The 10,251-nt window shown below is 44.3% G+C and overlaps 1 protein-coding gene across 3 annotated transcripts in view; it reads right to left on the bottom strand.

Annotated features, from left to right (window-relative positions):
- Jmjd1c (jumonji domain containing 1C) overlaps window positions 1–10,251 on the bottom strand; it is a 155,257-nt gene that overhangs the window by 126,091 nt on the left and 18,915 nt on the right. The gene's annotated exons all lie outside the window — the stretch shown is intronic.

The following is a 10,251-nucleotide window of genomic DNA, read 5'->3' as shown; positions in this document are numbered from 1 at the left end:
GGGGGGAGGGAGGGAGGGGTCTTTCACCATCACTCTGCTTCTGTCTAGGTATTTTGTCACAGTAACAGGAAAAGCAACTAAATACCCTTAGAATACTCTTGTTTTTCATTTACGATTTTCCTTATTTTATAAAGATGCTCAGGTCATGTAAGGGGGCACACACCTTTAATCCCAGTACCTGGTAGTCCGGGGCAGGCTGATCTCTTGAGTTCGAGGCCAGCATGGTCTACAGGGCAAGTTCTGCTCCCAGCATCTATGAGCCTATTATGAAATGGATTAATAGATGGATACAGTGCAATGTCTTTTCTCCTTTAGTCTTTTTCTTCTTTGGAGACAAGTTCTCTTCCCTATGTAGGCCAGTCTGGCCTGAACTTGGGATCCTCCTGCTTCAGCCTCCTAAATACCGGCTTTGGGGTGATATACCACCACACATATACCTTTTCTTACTCCAACCGAAGAGAACTCAGAATTTCTAAATCAAGAATAGTGATTCAGAGTTCCTGTTCTGCCTACGTGCTCTTGCTGCCTTCATGTCACGCTGCATTATCCCATTTCACCAGACCTAACAGTGCTAAAAATATCTTTAAGCATGGGCTGCAGCAGAAACGCCTGGCTGTTCCATGAGAATATGAAAAGGAAGGATATAAGGATTTACAATTCCCAAGCAAAGCCTTTATTTCTTTAGCAAACTACCAATCTGATACGAACTCCAAAGCCAGTCTCTGGGAGCCTACACAAACACCTGCCTACTGTCAGCCTTCCAAGGAGAGCAGCCTCATCTCTGCAGGAGCCAACATAAGAGTCTGATTTCTGTCTTCTTGGGGGTGGGGGTGGGGGTAATACAAAAGGAAAAAAGGAAGGAATAACCCACAAGCACTCTCAACTGGAGCTTCTAATTGTGCATTCTCTACTGATGGTCAGTCACTACTTTCTATTTCTAGTGTGGCTGGCTGCACAGGAACCCAGGACTTATTAACTTCCTCATTTAGACTTGGCTTTTAATAATAAAGTACTAGAAAGTTAGAGTCTATAAATAACAAGACAAAATTCCTACTCTGCTCAAGAGGAGCCCCAAGAAAAAAGGAATTGGAAACAGAGGATGGACCACAGGAAGCAACTCTCTCTCCAGGGTGTCTTCCAGCAAGTTCTCTACTGACACCCTCCCAGAAATGCTCCAACTATTAACTGCCACCAAAACAAAACAAGCCACATGCAAATTCTCACTCAACAAATAGGTCAGGTTCCTGCAGGGCCATGTTCCTACTGAATCCACAAGCTCCCTCTGCCCTGTGCTGGTCAGAGCTAAAAGTCCTGAGCCTAGTTCTGTCCATAAACAAATTCACTGAGCACACGCACTCTGTGGCTCACAACCATCTGTAACTCTAATGCTACGGGAGTCAATGCCCTCTTCTGGCCTCCAAAGATACCAGGCATGAACATGCACATACATATATGCAGGCCAAATACTCATATACATAAATTCTACCTAGCTCAAGAATCTAAAGGTGTTAACTCTGCTCCATAAATCACCTCTCCAGATAAAATGGGACCTCTTTACATACTGGAGGCCCTCTGCAATCAGAGCTCTGAGGTACACTGCTCAAATTTACGCAATTGGTTTGAAGGAACAAAACCAAAACAAAACCTAGCAGGGAAATATAGTCACCTTCAGTGATTGCTTCCTTTTGGTTCATTCTCAAAAAGCCACATGATTACATGTAATGAGATTTATAACCTACTGCAAAACGCAAATATGTAATAAAAACAAATCAGTCCGTATAAAGGAAACGCACTGTGTACTAGCTCCACATGGGCTTCACTACTGCAAATTATTTATTCAATTAAAGGGAGTAGATAAGGCACTTCAATACCAGAGCTTGTATTTACAGAAGCTGGGACCTGAAAGGTCTGGGCTTCACTTTAGACTCAGCTAGCACTATGACTATTGAACCTCAAAAATATTTTAACTACAGACTTAAAATTCAATCAACACATTTGTTAATATTCAGTTACTGGGAAGCACATTGTGATGTTAATATTAAATAACCAGTATCATTTTTAACAAAATACGTCTCAAATTCGGCAAAACAGGTCATTTCATTCCAAAAAAGATGTAGCCAAGTGGGTTGGAGAGATGGCTCAACAGTTAAGAGCACTGACTGCTCTTCCAGAGGACCCAGGGTTCAGTTCCCAGCCCATCTCCCACCAACTATTGAAAACTTGCTCTTCAAGGTCATCATCTCTAAAACACCCGGCTGAAGAAATCTGAAGTACTCTAAGGCTTTGGGTCATTCAGCAATCAGCAAATTGCACTCCTGTCTCATGCCGAATCCAAACCCGAAAAATGCTCAGTGACTAGGTAGCCCTTTTCGCCTGTCTGCATCACTGTGAGCTGCCTAACACTCGCCCGGTTCATTTTTCCCAAGTGGCTCAGATATACAGAGCTGTCCTATTGCGCTCACACTAACAACAGACCCACTGCATAACCAAACAAGTACTCTTTAGAGACTTTTAAAATACAGTCATTATTGATTGGGAGTGAGTGGCATGTACCAGCCCTTGAGCAGATCTGTTCATAATAATGCCTATTAAACTGTATGGCTTCGTGGGCGTCCCTGTGACCCTTTCAAGCATTCTCGTATTGTACATTGGTGGTGCTCTTCTACCCCCTGCTAGGCACACCCACTCCCTACTTTCCGCATAGGAAACTAGATATTCAATTTCTGTCTTTCTGAGTCTGACTTAGTGCGCTGAAACAGTGCTCTCCAGTCGCAGTCATCCCTCTGCAGGTCACTTGGCCAGACAGTGTCACAGGTGAGTTCATCTTATTCTCTGTCCCTTCTTCTGTCATCAGGGATATTCCACGTGGCAGCTATGACAAGAGAGAAAATAAACCGGGACACGCAGGTATCTCTTCTGTGCACTTGCTTCATTCCGTCTGGGCACATACCCCGTCACGGGAGAGCTGTCTTGTATGGCAGCTATATATTTTTTTTAACTTTTTAAAGAACCTCCATTCTTCTGGTTGTGTGGCTATAATCGTCTGCATCTCTGCCTGCAGCATACAAAGGTTCTTTCTCTGCACATTCTTTTCAACATTTGTTGTACTTTGTGTGGTTCTGATAAACAACCATTCTAACTACGATGAAGTACTATGACATCACAACTGTGATTTGCATTTCCCTAACAGTGTGATGGCACAAGAGTATTTTTAGTGTGACATATTTATTGCCTGAAGCATCTATTCAGGCCATCTTCCCATGATGTCATTAGCATTAAACTAATTGCTATTCTGCTTTAACGTTTTTTGAGTTCTTAAGGATTCTAGGTATCACATTCGTCAGGAGTCTGACAGACACTGAAGACTGTCTCTTAAGCTTTTCAGTCTGCCATAATGCCATCTAAACAATGGATTTATAAACAACAATGGAGAATTTTGCTCTCCAAGATTGGTGGTAAAACTATCCCATTAAAAACAAAATCAGAACTAGCCTAAAATGACCAGTCTCTCACAGGTAAAAAGTTACATTTAGAACCTCTAATTTAGTATAACTTCATATCCTTCTTTATGAATAGTAGCTTAAAAACACTTTGCCAGCAATTATTCTTACTGTAAAAAAAATATATTAAGATGGACACTTTCATTTGCTTGTATATGTAAATGTACACAGTTTAATTTTTTTACATTCACATTTATATCAATATATAGTCAAGAACCTTATTTTGTAGCCTTGGGTCATACCTAAAAATACAGCAGGCAGAGCCTTTGGTGTTTTCTCTAGTCATATTGTACTTTCAAATATTATGCTTAAAAGTTGAAGTTTGTTAATGTATCTCTTAGGAACCAATCTAGTACCATCCACACATAAGCCCAGCAAAGACTAAGGACAGGAACTACAGTGGGGGACACTCTATCCCATGCAGAAAGGAACACTCTCTATGGTTGTTTGATTTTTTTTACTCCCCACCCTCCCACACACACACACCTAAAAACAAAATTCCTTGAGAGCAATGAAGCACTATTCTTTACTGAATTGTGTCAGGAGTTACTCAGGAATGTCAGAAAGTGCATGGAACTAGTGAACGCTACTTGAAAAGGTTCATGTAGTTGTGGTCAAAGACCCTGACCCCATTAGTTTTCATACTGAATATAAAAGCATTTCTCATTAAATTCCTTCAAAATTATTCACAGTATCTAGTGCTGAGGGAAACTACTTCCCTGCAGAGGAAGAATATAGAGTCCTCCTAAGTCTAAAGGAGAAGCAGATTACAGAGGAAAGAGAAAAACACAGCCTGCACAAACCCAACACTGGCCCAGGACAACAGCGAGGACTCAGTTCCCACCACTGCAAACCTAAACATCTCCCCAAGTAGGTCACGCACAGCACTCTACCACTAGAACGACGGAACGAAGCCTCTAAGACCCTTTCTGGATACAGATGTGCAAGCCAGTCCAAGAAAGACAATAGTGGCAGTGTCAGAGCTTTCTAGCACATCGACACCCACTGATGAGGCACTGGAGTCAACCAGACTCCCCTCCCCCACATTCAGAAACATGGCTGAAATCCAAACAAACTTTTGATATAAATATTTGTCGGAAGGAAAGACAATCCAGATGAACTCAGAGACCAGCCAAATGTCCACACCATCCATCACGGGATTTAAAATAATTATGAATGATAACAGGTAATTATGCTCACAATGAGATAAAAACAATGAGAAAGAGCTACGCGAATCAAGCGTTAAACCAGGAAGCTGATCGCTGAGAATGAAGGCAACAGGAACAAAAACACTGAAACTGAAGGCTTCGCTTGCAACTTGCTTACCTTGAAATCAGGTTTTACAGGAAAAAGCAGGGATAAAGTTTTTATTCTTTCTTGTTATCTATAAGTTGTCAGAATAATAAACTGGTGGTCTACCATCTTCCAAAACTGATGCCTACTTCTTAACCTCAAGTTTTCTTTCTCAGTACTACTAAATCGTGTGATCTTGCTGACTTCTGTGGAAATAGACATGATGGTAATATATTCAGAATGTTGGACATATTCCCGTATACTGAGAACTTTTGAAACTTAAAAGGTAAGACTGGAATGCTGTCCTCTCAAAGCACAGCTGTCACCCTCTTGAACTATCATGAGATGAGGTCACCTTTAATAGACCTGCCCAAATCCACCATTAAATTCCCACCACTGAGTAGAAAGGGGCCTGTGAGGCCCCTCCCTCCCCAACGATTTATAAACAGTTAACAACTGGTTAGGAGGTGGGGTTCATAAGGCTCTACCCTCCTGAAGCCTGGCCCATAACCAAGCATTTGTAAACAGTTAACAGTTGCTGGTAGGGAGAGGCTCACAAGCCTCCCCAGTATTTACAGGCAGTTAACACTAACTGGGGGAGGGGCTCATCCGGCCCCGCCCCAACCATGAGGACCCGCCCCCTATGGAATTATAAACAAGGGTGCTGGGGGAGGAGCTTACGAGGCTCCACCCAGCCCCAAGGTCTTCGAGGTGGTTGGCAGTTGCAGGGACAGAAAACCTCACAAAGTCCCCCAGGATTTCCCAGGCAGTTAACAGTTACTAGGAGGTATTTTTGTTTGTTTTTCCTCAGCACCCATACCCAAAGGCCCATGCTTCTGTATATAACCCCAATTTTACACACTAATTTCCAAACTCCACTTGGGTGGAATCCTTTCTTATGTGGAGTAAACAGACATATGTTAATTATCCTCAAATATAAGTTCACACAACACAAAATAACGTTAACAAAAGCTCAGGCTCTGGGAAACCTAGCATTCTGAATGGCGAACAAAGGAAGAGCTCCAAGAAACTCCAGCTAACCTGGAATCCTGCCTAACACACACAAACCCTCTTCCCTAGAACCAGAGGCTCCCAACCTCTTGGTTTCATTTGCCATAGACAGATATACGTTTATAGGGGACAGTTAGTGACACTGCTGTATGCAGAATTTTAGGGGGCAAAACAATAATACACTAATGCCTACATCCCAGGTGAAACGCAGAACTGACTGTAGACAACACCATCCTGCGTTCAGACTTTCCTGCGGCAGCTGTGAAATATTCCTGAAGGATGTTTGGGGAGCTGAAGAGTCGGCTCACTTGCTTCTCTTCCAGAGGACCTGGGGTTTGGTTCCCCGCACTCTACCAGGCAGATCACAACTGCCTGGAACTCCAGCTGTAAGGAATTTGACTCCCTTCTCCTGGCCTCCACGGACACGCTAGCACATACATGGTAAACACACTCTCTCACACACACACACACACAAAATTAAAAATATCTTGGCAACTTAAAGTTTGTTTGTTGAGAATTACTACTATGTAGCATTGGCTGGGCTGGAACCAGCTATATAGACCAGGCTGGCCTCCAGCTCAGAACTTAGCCTGCTGCTGTCTTCCAAATACTGAGACTAAAGGCATGAGCCACCATACCGAAGCCAAAACATAATCTCAAAAATTACCTTAATTTTGCTAGTAGCCCTGTAAGATGACTCAGCAAGTAAAGCCATAACATGTAGACACACACACACACACCAAACTTTAACTTTTTTTAGTTGTTCCTCATGTAAAGATCACTAAGGCACAAGCCTGACAACCACTTAGGTGCCCTCTGACCTCCATACAGGCATGGGGTGCACACACACTCAGTAAGTGTGATACAAATTCCAATCTGGGATTTAGCACCGACATGAAGGTATTAGATGGGTAGACACAACACCCAACACATAGGAGGGGCCACCAACCCACACGGCTGGAGGAGTGAGCAGGAAGATGTGGCCTTATCAAAGCATGCAAACGCGGCAAACTAGAGAGTTTCACTGTTTGGTTTTACGAATGTCCACATGCATGTGTGTGCTTATGTCTGTCAGACTGTATGCCTGTGGAATGGGGCAGAGGCTGCACACCCAGGCCTGGGCAGAGAGGCCAGAAGGAGGCACTGGATCCCTGGGAGCTGGAGTTACAAGCATGACACCCAGCTAGTTAACTGGGTGATGTGAGTCCTCGTGTTTACACAGAAAGCAACCTCTCCAGCTCCCAGAAGTGCCATGCCGAAGTGAAACAGGAGGTATTACTGGAGCTGGGACAGTTAGTGGGACACGGGGGCGGGGGGAAGACCCTGAGGACACAGAAAGAAAGGTACAGGTGAGAGTGGTGAAGAGGAAGGTAGTGTATCATCGGGTGCTGGTGCATCATGACAAAGGGAGACAGGTCTTACAAGGTGTGAATCTTACAAGGAAAGGCAAGCGGAACTTAAACATGTCTTTGAGCCAACTAAGCAAAGAAATGAGAGTTGCATGCAGAACAATAGATCGGATGAGAGAGGACTAGCTAGTTGAAACTGATAACTTACTCTCACTTGAAACTTTAACGGCACTCACCACAGGCAATCAAAATATATGAGACTGTGTGGGTGGTATTGGTGGAGCACACCTTTAGTCCCAGGACTCAGAGGGCAGAGGCAAGTCTGAGTCTGAGGCCAGCCTGGACTACACAGTGAGACCTCATCTCAAAGAGCCCACATGTCTCAGTGGTTAAGAGCACTGACTGCTCTTCCAGAGGTCCTGAGCTCAATTCCCAGCACCCACACGGCGGCTCACACCCATCCCCTCTTACTACATGCCCCCACACAGCTCCCTTTCTCTTGTGTTAATCACGTTCCCCTCATTTTCTCCAGACCCCCAAGTCAGTATTACCCTAACTAACATGCGGCTGATTCACCTCACACAAAAAGCATCAGTCCTCTTGTCAGTTCTGGCATTCACTGTACCTGTCATCAGATGACCCAATGGGCAAGTCACTACACGAAACACGTTACACCTTTTCTGCTATGATAGCCATGACAGAGACAGGCTGCCTTGCAGAACGAAGGCCACAAAATTCCTTAAATGCTAACCCAGGATTCAAATTCATGGCTCATATCACAACGTTTAGAGAGGACAGATTTACAGCCTCTATTTTATCTCTGATGTCAAGGTCATCTACTACAAATACGGAGTAAAATGAGTTGGAAACTTTGAGGAGAATAAAAGTCTAAAAGAAAAGGAAAAAAAAAAAAACATGAAAACTAAAAGCACTAGCCAGTAAAATATTAAAGGACTGCCAGGCAAAATTAGGAACTACTAAAACAGAATGAAATAGGTATGCTCATAATGTCTCTGACCCAGCTGTGAACTTCTCATGGCGCAGATGAGAAGTGCAAATGTGGTCCACAGACTAATGGCTCTGAACAACAAACAGACTGGGGAGACAATTTGCCCTGTTGTGCGCTTCTGGGTACTATGTAGACAGTTTTGGTGTCAAGCCTTCAGGAAAAGGGTTACCTAGAGGCACCAGTAAATAAAGGACAGTCTCCTCAGAGAATCATCCCCTCCCAATTGTCAACAGGGTTAAAGGGAAACCTGGCTGAGCTTGGTGGCCATGCCTTTAATCCCAGCACTCAGGAGGCAGAGGCAGGCAGATCTCTGTGAGTTGAGGGTCCGCCTGATTTACATAGTGAGTTCCAGGACAGCCAGAACTACAAAGAGAAACTGAGTCTTCCCCCCAAAAAACAAGAGAAACCTGCTGTTGGATTCCTAAGAAGGAGGAGGGATCCAAAGATGTTCATGAGACTTCAGGTAACAGACCGTGAAGGTAGAAAATGCAAAAAATTTTACAGTGTGAAGGATCCAAGATGCCAGCAAGGACAGAGTGGACCCTTGTTGCTGCCCGAGGGCTGATATTCCATCAGCGAGGGCCACTGCTGCTGAGCATACAGGCTGGAAACTCAGAGTGCATCCATGAAGTAACCAGCTACCCGGGAAGACAGTGATGGTCCAACAACCTCCAGAGCCTTCCTATGCCAGGGCAGGCTGTCTGTCTTACATGCCAAGAAAAATTGCCACGAAGGAAGCAAATCACAAAGGACAAGCAGCTGAGCTGAATTAGGGCAGGAGCAGGAGGCAGAGACCTTGGCAGCGTACTGCCGTGGCCCTGGGGCAGTGTTCCGCCAGCTTGCCAGCCAAGCACCACTACGTCGTAAAAGTGAAGTAGGATCAAGAATATTTCACATTTATCGACTCATTTATTCCATGCTTGACATTTATAAGAAAGGTTTACTATTCCAATATGGAGAACACGAAGAAACTGAGAGACAGAGGTTTAAAAAAAAAAAAAAAAAGTGTGTGCAGCCACACCATGGGCTGCAGAGCTGGGGGTCAGAGAATGACCTCATTCCACATCCATGCTTTTATGAACTGACACACCAATAGCCATGAGTGTACGTACACACACACACACACACACACACACACTATGAGATGGGAATGAGCCTACTGGTTACACAGTCTCAGTAGGCTACAGCCACCACCCAGAGTAAGATAGAGGAACGTTTGCTTTGGCTGAAGCAAGCCTGCTTCTACACAGCACAGTGGCAACCTACCAGACCTACAGAGCTCCTTGCCATGAGCCTCCAGCTGGCTTTAGCCCTCCTCATTTTTTTTAACCATTTCCTCCCTCTCCACTTAATCTGACTCCCGGAAACTTGAGACTGTAGTGTGTTAATACTCTGTGTGGCATTTTAACATGAAGAGTACTAAGGCACTGCACAGAGACCTCCCATACTTCTCTCTGTTCTTTCAGTCACCAGGCCATGACTTCATAGAGAACTGCTTAGAATAAACAGAAGAGGAAGAAAGAAAGCACTGGAACTTCAGGTTTCTTGTTCCTCTCTGTGGCCTACAAAGGAGGAGGATAAATTAAATTGGGGGGGGGGGACTAAGTTATTTTCATGTAGCCCACTGGTCTCAACTTCATTATCCTCCTGCCTCAGCCTTCTAAGGGTTGGGATTGCAGACCTGTACCACCAGGCCCAGATCTTGTCTCTGCCATGAAGAGTCCCTTTACTGCAGCTTTAGCGTTCAGAGGCAACACCTACACAGGCACCGCTCTATTTCAGTCGCTGGGGAACCTTGAAGATTATTTCCCAGATCAACTCCACTTAACAAGCAGCCTCAGGGGAAAAGGAAGTCAGAACTCCAGACTCTGCAGACAAATAAGGCAACTTCAAGAAAGCTCGGAGAGCAAATCTCCTTCTGTGAGAGTCCCAAGAGGAAGTTTCACTGCCAAGTTCAAAAAACAAAAGAGCTTATTTGTCACAAGGGGGATTCCATTCTAAATGGGGGGGGGGGGGAGGGAGATAGCAGACTCCTGCTTGACTCCCTTGTCCTTATAGCAAATACCTTTTAAACCACATTAAACCATAA

The sequence above is a fragment of the Mus caroli genome, chromosome 10 (genome assembly GCF_900094665.2).
Source record: "Mus caroli chromosome 10, CAROLI_EIJ_v1.1, whole genome shotgun sequence".
In the NCBI taxonomy this organism is placed as follows: Eukaryota; Metazoa; Chordata; class Mammalia; order Rodentia; family Muridae; genus Mus; species Mus caroli.
The sequence above is the reverse complement of the archived record's forward strand: the minus strand, read 5'-3'. Positions and strand labels throughout refer to the sequence as shown.